Source organism: Camelus bactrianus, chromosome 9, assembly GCF_048773025.1.
Source record: "Camelus bactrianus isolate YW-2024 breed Bactrian camel chromosome 9, ASM4877302v1, whole genome shotgun sequence".
NCBI lineage: Eukaryota > Metazoa > Chordata > Mammalia > Artiodactyla > Camelidae > Camelus > Camelus bactrianus.
This window is the reverse complement of record NC_133547.1, coordinates 53,877,004-53,891,127: the sequence shown is the minus strand read 5'-3', so window position 1 is coordinate 53,891,127 and position 14,124 is coordinate 53,877,004. Positions and strand designations below refer to the sequence as shown.

The 14,124-nt window shown below is 47.7% G+C and overlaps 1 protein-coding gene across 4 annotated transcripts in view; it reads left to right on the top strand.

Moving 5' to 3' along the window:
* Nucleotides 1-14,124, top strand: part of WWOX (WW domain containing oxidoreductase) — a 902,472-nt gene that overhangs the window by 387,734 nt on the left and 500,614 nt on the right. The window lies entirely within an intron of this gene.

Below are 14,124 nucleotides of genomic sequence, written 5' to 3'. Positions count from 1 at the left end.
CATGGAGCGGGGATGGCAGCCCAGCACTGGGCTTGGCCGTCAAGGGAGAAATGGAGAACGCATGTTGGATAGATGGCCAAGTATATACTACATGACCTCATAGGGTTATGAGAGTTCATCAAAGTGAGGTCTGTAAGGTGCTTAACACAATATCTGGCATAGTCACGACTCAGCGAAACTCAGCTGTAATGATGCTGAAGGATGGCAGTGATGAGAAGTGGGGTCACAAAAACTTCTTGTCCACTTTTGCAGAGAAATTGTTAATGTCACTTTCTGTAGCAAAGAGACCTTTTTTCGCCCCCTCTGATCTCCGCATTCACCTTTCTCTGACATTTATGTCCCTCACCTGAGTCCCAGTTTTATGAGAGTTACCGGAAGACAGTGGTATGTTGGAAATATAACAAATTTAACATCAGACAACTGTTTTTGAATTGAGGGCTTCACCCTTTAGCATCTCTGCCATCTTAGATGAGTGTCTCAAGTTCTCTGAGCCTCAGTTTACCAAGCTGTAAAATGGAGATACCCATAGCAGTTTTTTCTGCAATGGGGAAGGCAGACTGAAATAACCAATGCCTCACTCAGTAACTGCTTCCTGAAGACGGGGGCTGAACTACTTCATTTGACAGGGCAGGATGGGGTTATTTACGAAGTCCGGGGCTGGCTGGTGACAAAGCAGAGGAGTGAAGTGGGAGAAGGCGGTCAGCGCAGCCGCCATGAACTACCACTGCCTCTAGTTTTCTCAGAAACAACCACTGGCCACTCACTGTGCAAATCTGCTCAAGTGACTCTAACCACGGGTGTTTGTAACAATGCGTCTATTGACTTCTTGTTTCAATAGATATCCAGATTTATTATCCCTCAAGGTAAGCATCGGTTTTACCTTTGTCTCAGTCAATATTTACCTCTGAGGTCAATACACGTGGATATCCACCTCAGCTGCAGTCAATACCCGTTTCGTATTACAATCTATGATGTACATACGAGAAAATGAAGTACGCCGTGGTATGAGAAAAAAAACCAGTCTCATCGTCCAGGAAGCTTCTTGCAAAATAGATGTGTTATCTTTGTTCCATTTTGTTTTGTTTTTACTGTTTCGAGGTCAGATTCTAATTCACCCAAATAGAAAATATGTGTATTTTCTGCCCATAGCTGGTGTCTGGGGAAGGGTGGCGTGATCTCAAATAACCATCCAAGCACTTAATGATATTGAACAAAATACAGTTTCTTCCGAGTTCCTGAGTTGAATGAGAGCTGTAAGAACAGAGATGTAGATGAGAAATATGATGAGTGGGAGTGTTTACATCGTTCGGACCAGGGTTGATTCTCACACCCCTGAGTTCTCAGGGGGTCTGGTGGCGGAAGCAGAAGGAGAAAGAGAAAGCAGCGTGGCCCTGCCGTCACTGGCGGCTCGAGCTGGGAAGCCAGGCCTGGAGGGTCCTGGCAGGCCTGCACTGGAGCCCAGGTGGATACGTTTGGCTGCTGATAACCAGGACCCGACCAGGGTGGTAAAACTTTTTGAGTTTATGTGAATTTCACAAAGTCATCAGCGATCCTGCCCCCCTTCTCTCCGCTTTGCAACACTGCTTCCATCTTCCAGGCCCTACCCCGATCCAGAGTGACCGGGCAGCATGGAGCTGAAAAGGTGGAATGGAGTCTCACCTCCTCCCTTTCATGGAGTCTTCTAGAAGCCCCACCCGAGACTTGTGCTTCCTTCTCCATAGACACATTAAGCCAGGGACTTAATGGCCAGGTGGGCTGGGAAATGCCCTCTTCGGTCCTGGCTCCAGGGTGCCTCTGGAAATAAGTATGGAAGCTCTGTAGCCAAGGAAGAAGGGGTAGAGAGTAGTTGGGACAGAGCAGTGGTTTCTGCTACGGACTGAATGTTTGCACCCCACTGAAGTTCATATGTTGAAACCTATTTCCCCAATGTGACGGTATTGGGAGGTGATCAGGTCATAAGAGCCGAGCCCGAGGAAGGGGATTAGTGTCCACGGGAAAGAGACCCAGAGAGCTCTGCAGCCCCTTCCTCCGCACGTGGACGCAGTGAGGAGACAGCCACCCACGAACCAGGAAGCACGCCCTCCCTAGACACCGGATCTTCCGGCCCTCTGATCTTGGACTTCCCCACCTCCAGAACTGTGAGAAGTAGATGCCTGTGGTTTTTAAGCCACCTGGTCCGTGGGATTCTGTTACAGCAGCCCCGAGGGCTGAGACTCCTGGCAACACTGCCCCATCCTGCCTTTCACCGCCTTTTCTCCTCCCTTTCTCCCTGGACTGCATCCCAACTCTTTGGAGGGTCACAGGGCTTTATTCTGGGTTTTTATTGCTGTAACTAAAGCTCTGTCTGCCTAGCATCTTTCCCCATCACACTTGTCCTCCTCACACTGCCCTGTCTTCCTTGGGATGTACCTGTCTCACTCTTTGTGGTGGAGATAGGATTGTTGACCTCAAAATGACCACCACGACCCCCCCAGCCACGGGGATGGGCATGTGACCACATCTGGCCAATCACAGTACCTGTTTCCAGGCCGAAGTGCTGGACTGAGGACTGAACATACAGAAAACCAGGACCCTGACTCCTTCCAGGGACTGCTCTGCTACAGAAGGCCAGGGAGGGCTTTCTGTGTGCCTTTACCCTACACAGCTGACCCAGCGGCCTTGCTGCTTGTCAGCAGCTTCCCAGGTTGCAGCAAGCTGTTTATTGCAAACAAAGAAAAAAAAAAGAGTGAGACACACGCATAGAACCAGAGAGAAGGAGAGATGAGACAAAGACAGAGCTGGCAAGAGAGAAAGCTGATGGCATCCTCTGCTTGGGTCCATTGGCACATCCATTTCCACACTGCAAACAGACAAAAATTATCTTTGGGTTTCTTCCTCTAGCAGCCAGAGTTGGAGGCAGATGACCTTATTTGCATCTGAGCCCTAACATCACCCCCTCCAGCTTGGGTGATCAGGCACACCTATATAAGTCCCAGTTTCTTCTTCCACCAATTGGGAAAGATCCGTTTGAGGATGAGGTGCGATAATGTTGATCCGGTCCCCTATAAGAGCATTATATAGCCACTTCTCAGCCCCTCTGCCTCTGCCTTACTAACACCTATCCTTTAACCTGTCCTCAGCTTCATCTCCTGCAGTCCTTGGGGCCTTTTAAACCTCATATATGAAGCAAACCCATATGCATATGTGTGTACATCAGTTCACATCCCCCCATGCAGCACTGCAAAGTCAGTTCCTGAGCTTTCCCTGGACTCTTATTCTCAGCAACACTGATATAGAAGCAGAACCTCCAACCAGCTCTTCATTTTATATTTGCTACCACAGGGTCTGCCCTCTCTCTGTTACCTGACTCTTGACAGAGAGGGCTAAGGATGGACCCAAAGTCATCTTGTTGATTCGGGGCTTGTTTATGTTAATGGGAACCCAGCTCACCCTGTCCCCTACCCTGCCGTCATCCAGAACCCATTTGCAAAGTCTCCATCCTCAGCTTGCCATGGTTTGTGGTTTCCAGATCACGTAAACCAAGGCATCCCTACCTCTGTTCTGTAGGGGCCGATATTCCCGGTGGTTCTGCATTCTGTGCCTAAAGGACTCCCAGGGAGCACGTGGGGAGCGGAGGCACTAGTCAGTTGCCGTGGGCCACCCCTGGCTCCTTTTTCCCCTGTAGGTTAGCTGCCTCCAACTCGACACTTACAGTTTTATTTATTTATTTGGCATTCAGAGGACTCTGCAGCCTCAGTCCCTTGGGATGGAAAGTAAAGCAATTTCATTTTCGTAGTTTCTGTGTTTGAAATTCCTCCTTATTTATTTAAATACCAGCTGACGCATATTGCAAGTAAAGAACGGTAATTAAGGGAACCAGGAGGGGCTGGTCCCTCGGGGAAGTGGTGGTTTGCTTTCACTCTAACCCCATCCTTACCGTCCGAGGCCCCCAGAAAGGGAGCTGTCCCAGGAGCCAGAGTTGTTTGGGGGAAGAATCCATCAGGAGGCTCTGGGACCTCTGGCTGGAGGCTGCAGCACAGATGGGGCTGCGGTTGCAGGAGAAGACACTGCAGACCTTGTGAGAGTGTCCTCTGGGGATGGGAGACTTGTACCTTGGTGCCGACAGCGGCCGCAGAGATAGATTAGGACTCAGATACGGTTCTCCCGGCAGAAGGTCTGGCAATAACAGAACAAGGGAAGCTACAAGACAAGAGAAACTGAAAATGTATCTCTTCCCCTTCCTTGAGACTGGAACCAAAGCTCACTTCTCCTGGCTCACATCTGAGAGTCTTCTGGTGCCTTTAATCCCCTCAGCTGGGAGCTGCATGCCTCCTGCCTCCCCCCAGCACCTGACGTGCACTTCCGATTGGGACCTTGCACTCATCAAGGCCATGCACATGTTTGCAGCCAACATGACTACGAGTGGCTGTATTTAAGGCCACATCTCTCAGGAGTGGGGTTCTCCATCTCTACCTCGTGGCCGTGTTTACCTGTCAGAGGTAAACAATGTGCTTAAGACAGAGCCCGCAGGATGAGGATGTCTCGATGGGCGAACCATACTCAGAATGGCTTTGGCATGGCGTATCAGGTACTCCCGTCAGTAGTCTGAGTTCAGCAGGGGAGAAAAGAAACTCAGTGTTCAAAGTGGGTAAAATTTATACCCAACGCGAGGAAAATACTCAGTGATGGGAATGTGAATAGTTTCTCATCATTTGTTCTTTCCGCTCATCTTCTGTAGTAATCACATTTTCTGAAATCCTGCCTGGTGTGTATACATACTAGACACAACAGAGTTTATTTTTTTTAAGAGAAAATGGAATACAAAACAGGGTGATCTCCACAGCCGCCTGTAGGATTGTATGTTTTGGAGTCTCCGCCTTTATCTGTTCATTTGTTCGATGCAATAAATATAATTTAAGGTCCTACCTTGTCAGGCTGAGCACTAGCCCTGGGGATGCAGTGGGTTCCCCTTCAAGATGTTGGCCCTTCCAGAGTGTATAGTCTGGGGGGACGTGTGCAGTAATTAAGGTGTCGTCAGGGTTATGGTGGGGCTGACATGGGATGCCATGGAAACCCACTGCTGGAAGAGCCGGTCCAGCCTGGGGGGTGCAGTCCATTAGGGCCAGTCCATCAGGGGTGCTAAGGGGGATTCCACCAATGAGGCCATCGGGGACGTGAAGGATGAGCAGGACCAGCCAGAGGAAGAGGAGGAGACCCAATCCTATGGGTCTACAGGTGACATTTTTTCACGTCAAGGCCTGTTTGGGGGAAAGCATGGGCTGTGTCATTGGAGGCCAGCAGGGAGGTTCTTTTGGGAGGTAAGCATGGTAGACAGTAAGAGGGTGAACTCCTCTTCCTTGAGTGAAGGGAGCCTGATGAATGCTCACCCATAAAAAGAAAATCAGAGAAATCAGCAGGTTTTATCTGCTCTGATCTCTCTCCTCTGATCTCAGCCGTGATGAGGGCTGGCTTTGAGAGGTGGGGTTCATACACATCCCCCATCGGCCACATCTCCAGAGCATCCCCTGACACCTTCCCTGATGAGCATGCAGTCTAAGCGATACCCATGTCCCAGCTGTGCAGATGCACCTGAAAGCAAATCTGTGGGGCCTCCTGCACCCCACCCCCTGCCAACCTGATCGCTGCCACCCGCCCCACCTACTCCTGCACAGGAATATTGGAGCTGCCGGCGGGTCCAGGTGCTTACAGTCTGGAAGCTCCTGTCTTTGTGAAAACTCTTCTCGACCTAATGCTTCGTTTATTTCAATCAGTGGCTGCCTTTGTAAAGAGAAAACGGCTTAGCAAACACTCGATAGAGTAGATCCAATGGTCTACAGCTCTCGTGGCATGGGGGGACCTGTTTCCATTACTCTCTTTCTCTTTCATCCGTTAATCAGTCGATTGAATAGATACTTAGAGCGCCTACTGTGTGCCAGGCACTTGGTGCACACGCGCTTTTGACTCATGTATTCGGGTTCTACGGTTGCTTTTACACATTGCCATCACTGTGCAGATGATTTTTGCCTGTGTGAGGGACGGCTTTTCTCCTGCACCGTTTTCTGAGCGCTGGCATCTACCATCAGGCAACCGCCCCTCATGTGCGATCTGCTCTCAGAAACAAATGCTGGTGACCCGTTTTAAGAAAGGTTGAAAAGCCAGCACTGAGATTCTTTGGGAAGCCTTCAAATTAACCTCATTAGGCTCGTTTTATTTATTTTCTTTCATCTTTCACACTCTTACACTTTCCAAACCCCCAAACTGTGGTGCTATAGTCATCTTCCATGGTGTGAAGCCGTCCTCAATACTTGTTTAGTAGGAATCACAGTATATGAGTTTATAATATATATTTTTCCACGAATATAGTGAATGTTTGCTAGCCCCCACCCGCCTTTTCTCCTTTTTAAATTCAGAAATTTCTAGTTGTGTTTATTCCACTCGTCAGCACACTTTATCATATCAAAGCCTTTTCAGACACTGTAAAACTACTGAGTTATGTTTGGGTCATGTTTTGCGGTCTGCCCTTTAATACTGTAGCTTTAGAAATGCAATTTTCAGCCTCTGCTTATTAGAATATGATAAAGTATTCCTGGTCTATGTCCAGCTCCACTAATCTCCAGACTGCGCTTCATGAATTAAGCATGAAGATTTTAGTCAATGTGCTTTCAAAGACCAATGTTTAGGGAATCATGGATTTTCTACAAGCTGAGGGGGAAATCTATAATAGGAGGAACTGATTTTCAAACATCATATTCTCCAGAAGAAATGACCAGTTCTGGCCCAGAAACAGAAAATATTTTGCTCTCAGAATATTCTAGAACCAGTTAAAACCACATTGTGTGGTGCGCTTGATTAAAGGGATGGTTTTTTAAAATGTGTAAGGCTGTCTTGTCACGTGGCAGGATTTCAAATGACTGCCTGTTTCGGAAAGCTTATGTAGGTTGGGTTAAAATCAAGAGGGGAATGCAAATTGAATTTATGAGGTATTATTAACTTCACATCCTGGTCCACATTGGTGCCATCCTTTGCGCATGCATTTTTGGTTCATTTTGCTCTGATAAAATTTAGCACATAGCCAGAGATCTCTCTCTAGGGTGAGAGACCTTACCCGGGGAGAGACTTCGAGGATCCATGGGTACCTTAATCAGGTAGACAACGTTGGGGACCCCGAAGCATCTCGCGATTGGTGTGTTCTTTGGCAATGGGCACGCAAACATTTTGAAAGGAAGTCTCCTTTCAAGGTTACAGTGCTGAATAAAGTGGAGCATTACTCCACTAAAATGCCACAGACATTAATCTCAAATTGACTGTGGAGCACCCCGAAGGGGCACTGAGTTAGAGCAGCCCCTGTAGTCTTACCTTCTGCGTATGGTGAGACCGCATCTGCCACGGTCGTAGTCCTTCATAATAAAAGGTGCCTTTTGGTGAGCATCTGAGTTGGATGCTGTGCTAAGTGCTTGACATCAGCAGCTCATGTGAATGCCCATTTCTCAGCGAGGAAGCTGAGGCACCGGGAATTTCAGTGACTTGCTGAGGCAGAATTGGCTATAAGTCCAAAACAACTTATTTGACCCCCCGCAGTCTAAAGAACGAGATCACACTTTGGTGGGGCCCACCGAGCTGGTCCTTAACTTGAAGGTATCAAGCAAGAATCTGTACCCGGGAGCCGCTCTGGGCCAGACTCCGGTGGTTGCTGATGGAGGCTCCCATCGGCTCCTCCAATTCCGAGATCAAGACAGAAATGTAAATCATCTCCAATTAGGGGGCTACTTCTTGAACATTTTCCTTTTGAGGAAGACAGGAAAATTCTCAGCTCCTCTAGCTTTATCTGCGAGCCTCCAGGATCTCTCACGGGCTTTAAATTAATCAATCAATCTGCAGACATTTGAACTGAATCTCTACCTTGGGCTCGGGACTCTGCAAAGTGCTTTAAATGGGAAAAAAAAAACCAAAGGGCCAGCTGCCCTGCCCCCAGCCATAGCCCAAGGCTGCTTTCCCTGACTGGGAATTGGCCTGTCAGTTCAATCACGCGGCCCCTCTGACTGGTGTTTTTCACTAAGCTGGCCCTGTGGACAGCTCTGGTCATGTGTAGACACGGCCTCGGGAGGGGTCTATCCGTCTCTTTTCCAGCCCTCGCCATTTAATCGTTCCTGACACAGTTTTACGAGAAATACAGCAAAACCCAACCCTGTCAATCACCACTGGCACCTGTGCCTCTGAAGGTCTGGACGTGAATGTCGCCCGGTAACGTAGGTTTAGGCAGTGGGAGAGGGGATAAAGGTTGCACAAAGCGACCTGGGGATGCCGAGGAGGGTCTCTATATGCCTTGCAGACGTGTTCTGGGTATGGGTCCTTCTTAGAAAAGGGCAGGCTGCTCTCCAGGTGACAGTGCCTGAACTCTAGCATTTTTAGGACACAGAGGTGCTGCAGGCTCAGCTCCCCTGTTACTTAACATAAAAGGAGAAGCGGGCCAAGTGGAGACTCAGATTTGAGGGCGACGGCTCTCCAGCTCCAACTGTTGGGTCCTGAGACTGTTTTTAAAGAGAAGCTGGACTTGGAGTTTTTTTGTAGGAAGTATCTCCACTTTCAAATACTGGCAACCTGTTCACTTTTTTTTAACCCTCCATGGACCAAGCCTCTGTGGGGGGCAGGTGCAGGAGGCCAGTTGTGACTTCATCAGTGACAGTTTTGTGGGGCAACAGTCCAGACAGGTGAAGCTGCTCTGCACCCTTGCGACCAACCACATAGTGGTGGGACTGAGTCTAGAATCTTCTGGATGCATCAGTAAGTCCTCATGGCAATAGAAAGCACCTGGAAATTATAGCAGGACAAGGGGACCAATGTGAGCTCTGAGCATAGGCCGCTGCATGAGTTCAAGGCAGACTCCTTTGAACAGCCACCTTGGAAGTGTTCATTCTTAGAGCCAGAGTTCAGAACGGGCTGCAAGATCACCGTCGGGGTGACCTGGGTCTAGAAGCCTCTGCCCGAGGCAGCTGGGAGAAGGCTGCGTGCTGCCCCGCGACCATTTCAGTCCTGGCAGGGGCGTCTGTGGCTTTGGACATGCTTGGGAAGAGAGAGGCCACCACCCTTCCTTCCTGAGCCTCTGTCACCCGCCTGCCACCTGCCTAGACCCACATGCGCTCATTGACTTCCCGCACAACGTCAGGGAGGTGGACGTGAGTCTGTGATTTTATGGGTAAGTCATCTAGGGCTCAGGGGACGTAAGTGACAGCCAGGGCGAGGCGGCCCCCTGCCTGGCGCGGATGGAGAGGCAGATCCAGTTTGGCCTCTCTCCAGGCTCAAACAGACCCTTCCTTCATCACCATCATCCCTTTCTTCTTTTCTTCTTCACTGCTACCTGTCTCTCTTGGTTCGCCTGGAGGGGGCTGGGCTGCTCTTTGACTCCTTGGGTTTTGTGAAAGGCAAGTTGCAAACTCTGCAACTCCGTGGACAGTTGGAGGCAGACCCCCAGAGAAACACCAGCTCAGCACAGGATGTCCCTTCCCAGATGGAAGGTCGAAGGACAACGGTAGTTCAGGGGAGCTGCCCTGCCCCCCCCTCGACTAGGGAATAGGAATTCCCCAGCAGAGAGGAGGAAAAAAAAAACAGGAAGGAGAATAGAATATATTATTTCCAAGCCATTATCCACAGCCCTCACCTTCATTTTCCAAATTGTAGTTTTTTTTGTAAAAGCACTTTCTGTTAAAGGGGAAAAAATAGCTTTACCCATGGTGTAAAATATACACTCTCTAATGTAAATCAAGAAGCTATTAATACCATAATAAGAACACGGTGGTGTATTAATTGATGGAAATTGTAGAATGGAATATTCATAATCAGCGGCAGTCTTTTCTTTGGAAGGAACAAAGGATTAAGTTAGGGAGACAGTAATGGTATTGTTAGCGGACCCTTTCAGTGATTTTCTCTGTGGAAGAGCAGAGAAAGGTGAATTTCCAGCTGGGAATACCAGACTATGTAGATCTCTACTCAGGGGTATTCTCATCTGTTTAAACTGCCGAGCTGTGCTTTGCCTTACGATCCAGTTGTTTTATGTGCTAAATCATTGAATGTTTCATTTTGCTATAGTACCAGCGCAGTATCTGTCTAACAATGAATCATAGCGTCAGGCAAACAATAGTTTTATATTTGGGATACAATGAAATATCTTATTAAAATACAGCCTTCCTAGGTTCCTGAAATTAGAGCCTTATTTTAAAGTGATTCCACTGGGCTTAATACCCTGTTTTGAACTAATCACGCTAACAGAATCCCTCTTTTGTCAGAGAGTAGAGAACTCTGGGAGTTAACTTGTTTCTTGAGGATCCATTCATATTTTATTCTCATGTTCTCTTCTGGCTGGATCTTACCGGCTTGACAGCGTGAGGCATCGTGCTCATAGCGTCATCTCTCTGCACGCAAAAGATAAATGAGATCTGAAGCAGACGTGTCCTTCCTGCCAAGCTTCCCAAGCAGGTATTCTGTCCTGATGATTATCATGGTAGTATAGTGATAATAATACTAAATCATATTTCTTCAATGATCATTGTACTCTGGGCACTACAGGAAGTGGTTTACGTAACTTGTCTTGTAGGAGCCTCATTCGGGCCACTTAGGAGTAGGTACTGTCATTATCCCTATTTCACAGATGAGAAGATGGAGGCTTGGAGATACTGTGTGCCTTCCCTCAAGTCACGTAGCGTGGTCAGGGACTTGGATCTCCGCTGTCTGGTCCATAATACTTTCCACTTGTCAATGCTGGTTAATTTTCCTTTCTCATCTCCCTGATTCAAGAACTTTTCTGTGTTCTCAGATTCAGCCAGACTTAATACTCTTTACCTCTGCAGTCTCCCGCGTATTTTCGGAGATTTGTGAATGAGATTGAGGTGGAGTGATAAATGGAGTCAGATTTCTCTCCTTTTTTCTCTTTCACTTGCTGTCTATCAAGGCCCCCTCCAGGGCCAGGGTCCACACTGTGTGTCACGTCCATCGTATTCTCTCAGCCCTCTGCAGCGCTGAGAGAGGGGCTGTGGTTTTTTGCGTCACCCACATTTGCATCACACATGTTTGGCTGACCCCAGAGACTGTCCTCTCACCAGCCTCCTCTGTGTCATAGAGGTCCCCTCTCTGTCAGGAAATGGTGCTCACTGGATGAACACAGGAAACAATGTCCCCCCCCCCCAAAAAAAAGTTTAAACCCTGAGATGAAGTTGAAAGAGACCTTGACCAACCAATCAGCCTCCTCTGAATCCTCTTCACCTGCAAGCCTCGACTTTTAGACTTCTGTGTCCTTTCTTCGCAAGGCTCGATTTTAGCAGGAGTGCTGTCCAAGCAGTCTAGCAGGAATCCCCCACCCCGAATGTCTGATCACTTTCCTCATCGCCCCCACCCCTCTTCATCCTCCAGGTTATAGTTGATCACCCTGGTCTGCCTTTGGCAAGAATCCAATTAGGTCATTGAGCAAGAATTACCCTACCCTTTTCTTTCCATCCACCAACCCTCCCCACCTTGCTCCGTGGCTATAAAATCCCCCTTTGCCTCGCTGTGTTTGGAGTTGAGCCCAGTGCCTGCATCCTGCTACAAACCCCATGGCAGTGGTCCCTATGCCAGTGGCCGTAGTCCCTCTGAATAAAGTCAGTCTTATTCTCTAACAAGTGTCAGAGGTAATCTGTTTTCTCCACCTCCACTCTGTTGCTTCTCTGGCTGGACTCAGTAGGGTTGGGATGACGACACCAAGTGATTACTGTCCATCCAGCTGAATCTCAGTGAGTTCCCTTAAAAATTAGAACCTGCCTCTGGAAGATGCTAACCAGCATTCTGATGCTTCAACATTTGGGTGGGCTTGAAATGTCTTCTTTACACACTGCAATTCCTAGGGAAAGTATCGCCACCACACCCTCCACAATTCGCCGTCCTGTCCCCTCTTCCCCAGCTCCCTGGCCCAGGGGAATGCTTTCCTTGGCAGGTGTTCATCTGTAAATACAGCCCATCTTCTATTCAGTGAATGTTCATGGAGCTTGTGTGTGCCAAGATGGTGCTGAGATGTAGTACAAGGATGAGTGGAAGAAAATGGTCATTTGTCAGTTCTCAGAGGCCCATCTGTGACAGCATTGCCCCTAGACTGTTTAAAAATGGGAAAATTAGAGACCAAGTAGTGAGTTTCTCATAAAACACATTGTATCCTTTTTTTTTTTTTTTTTACAAAAACCGTCACCTATTTTAGAATTGTATCCTTCACCCACCCTTTTTTTAACGTTAAATGTCTTTTCATGGAGATGACAGATGATTGTTACTATTTCCTTCCTTCTTTTTCCTCTTTTTCTTTTCTTTTTCTGTATTCTCTGATTTTGTCCTTAATTTGGCGCAGTAATAAGTTGACAAGCCCATTTTATTTTTTCCTTTCGGATGTGGCTAAACCTTAACTCTGACCGTCTGGGGATGTCTGACGTGCCCCCGTCCTCTAAGCTTGCAACCTGGCGATACTCTGTACTGTTACTGTCCCCCTGTTAGGGTTAAATGTCGGCCTCACCTCGTGCACCCTGCCTCCTCTGCCTTTCCCCAGGTGCGCCACACTCAGGCAGGCTGTAAGTAATCAATACTGGACGACCCGACTTTTTAGCTCTAAAGAAAAAGAAAAAAAACCTACAAAAAACCTCCAGGTGCATGACACAAAGGCAGGACTCTGGTCAGGGGAGCCCTCTCTTCTCTGTCCTCAGCCGAGGGGAGGCCAGGCCACTCCAGAGAGCCTTTTTTCATTTTTTATTTTTTCTCTTTCCTTTGGCCCTGGTAAAAAGGACAGCCACTTTTCTTTTCCCATTGTGCTAACTGAACAGTCGAAAATGTGCCTGGAGTTTCGCAACCACTCAGTGCATGCACGGTCCTTTCCAGAGCAACCTCATTAACAACCAAAAATGTTACACGTCATTATTTAGAGATGCCAGGACCCCGCTCTGGCGGCCGGGGCTTGCGTGTAGAGACACAGGTGTGTCCTGCGCAGCGTTCATGGCGTTCATGGGCGGCGAGGCACACACCCACCTCTCTTTGCTCCTCATCAAAGTGGCGGGAAGCATGTTTGATGAAGCAAGGTTGAGGCATTCACTGGTCGAATGGTTGTGTGTGTGTTCTTGTCCAGCACCCATATATGACCCCCTAACTAACATGCATGTTCAAATGCTTCCGAGTGAGGAAAGCAGCTGAAATAAGCACATTTCTGATAGACTCAGCATCTGAATTGGATGGGCAGCTTTATTTCTTTGTACAGCAGCTACATGAATGCCTATTGTCCAAATATATCCCAGTTAGGAGACGCAGTCTGTCAGAGGGGTCCTTACCCCCTCCCTCCCCCCAGTTAAGGACTTTGTTCACGCTACACTTAGGATTTATGGCGGTCAGCGTAATAGTCCACAACCAGTCATCATGGTTTCTTCAAAGACGTCACAGTTCACCTCTGGACTAGTATTAAAACCTAACCTAATTTACATAAAATGGATCATTCCTTTCAACATTAATTGGCTCTATTTATAGTCTCCTTTTTATTGTTCACTACTTTCATTTAAAGAGTTTAGTACATTTGAAATTTTGTGTCATGTTTTTTATCCATTCTCTTGCTTTCCTTTTATGTAAAGGATAGTGTTTCTCATAAATAAAGAAGTAGGAATTTAAGGGTTACTTGGATTTACTCTTTTTGCCTTTGGGAAAACTTGAAGTGAGGCTGCTTGTTTTTTATAAGTTGATTCTCAAAAAAAGAAAGAAAACAGGGGTACCCGAGGCTTTGTTCCTGCTATGTTGGCGAATCTTTGTTACCCTTCACATAAACCCTTCCCAAACGAAAGCAGATCTCTTGACCTCTCAGCTTAAAAAGGCGAGAAACATGCCAGATTCCGATGTAGCAAGGTGAGAAAAGGATGGTGGAAATTAGTGGCTCCAGGCTGAATATGGGAACAGGTCCCAACAGATGTGGAGCGAACCTGATTGTGAGGAGTGAAAGGGCATTTCCCCCGGAATCGCGTGATTTTTCTTTTTTTATTTTTAAATAGGGGACGCTATTGTCGTTCAAAAAGCCCCGGGCTGTTCTGAAAACAGGCAAAAATCAATAGCCCACTTGTTGAGGGTAAGTGAATTAGTCTGTGTTGAATGTAACTGAGTACCTGA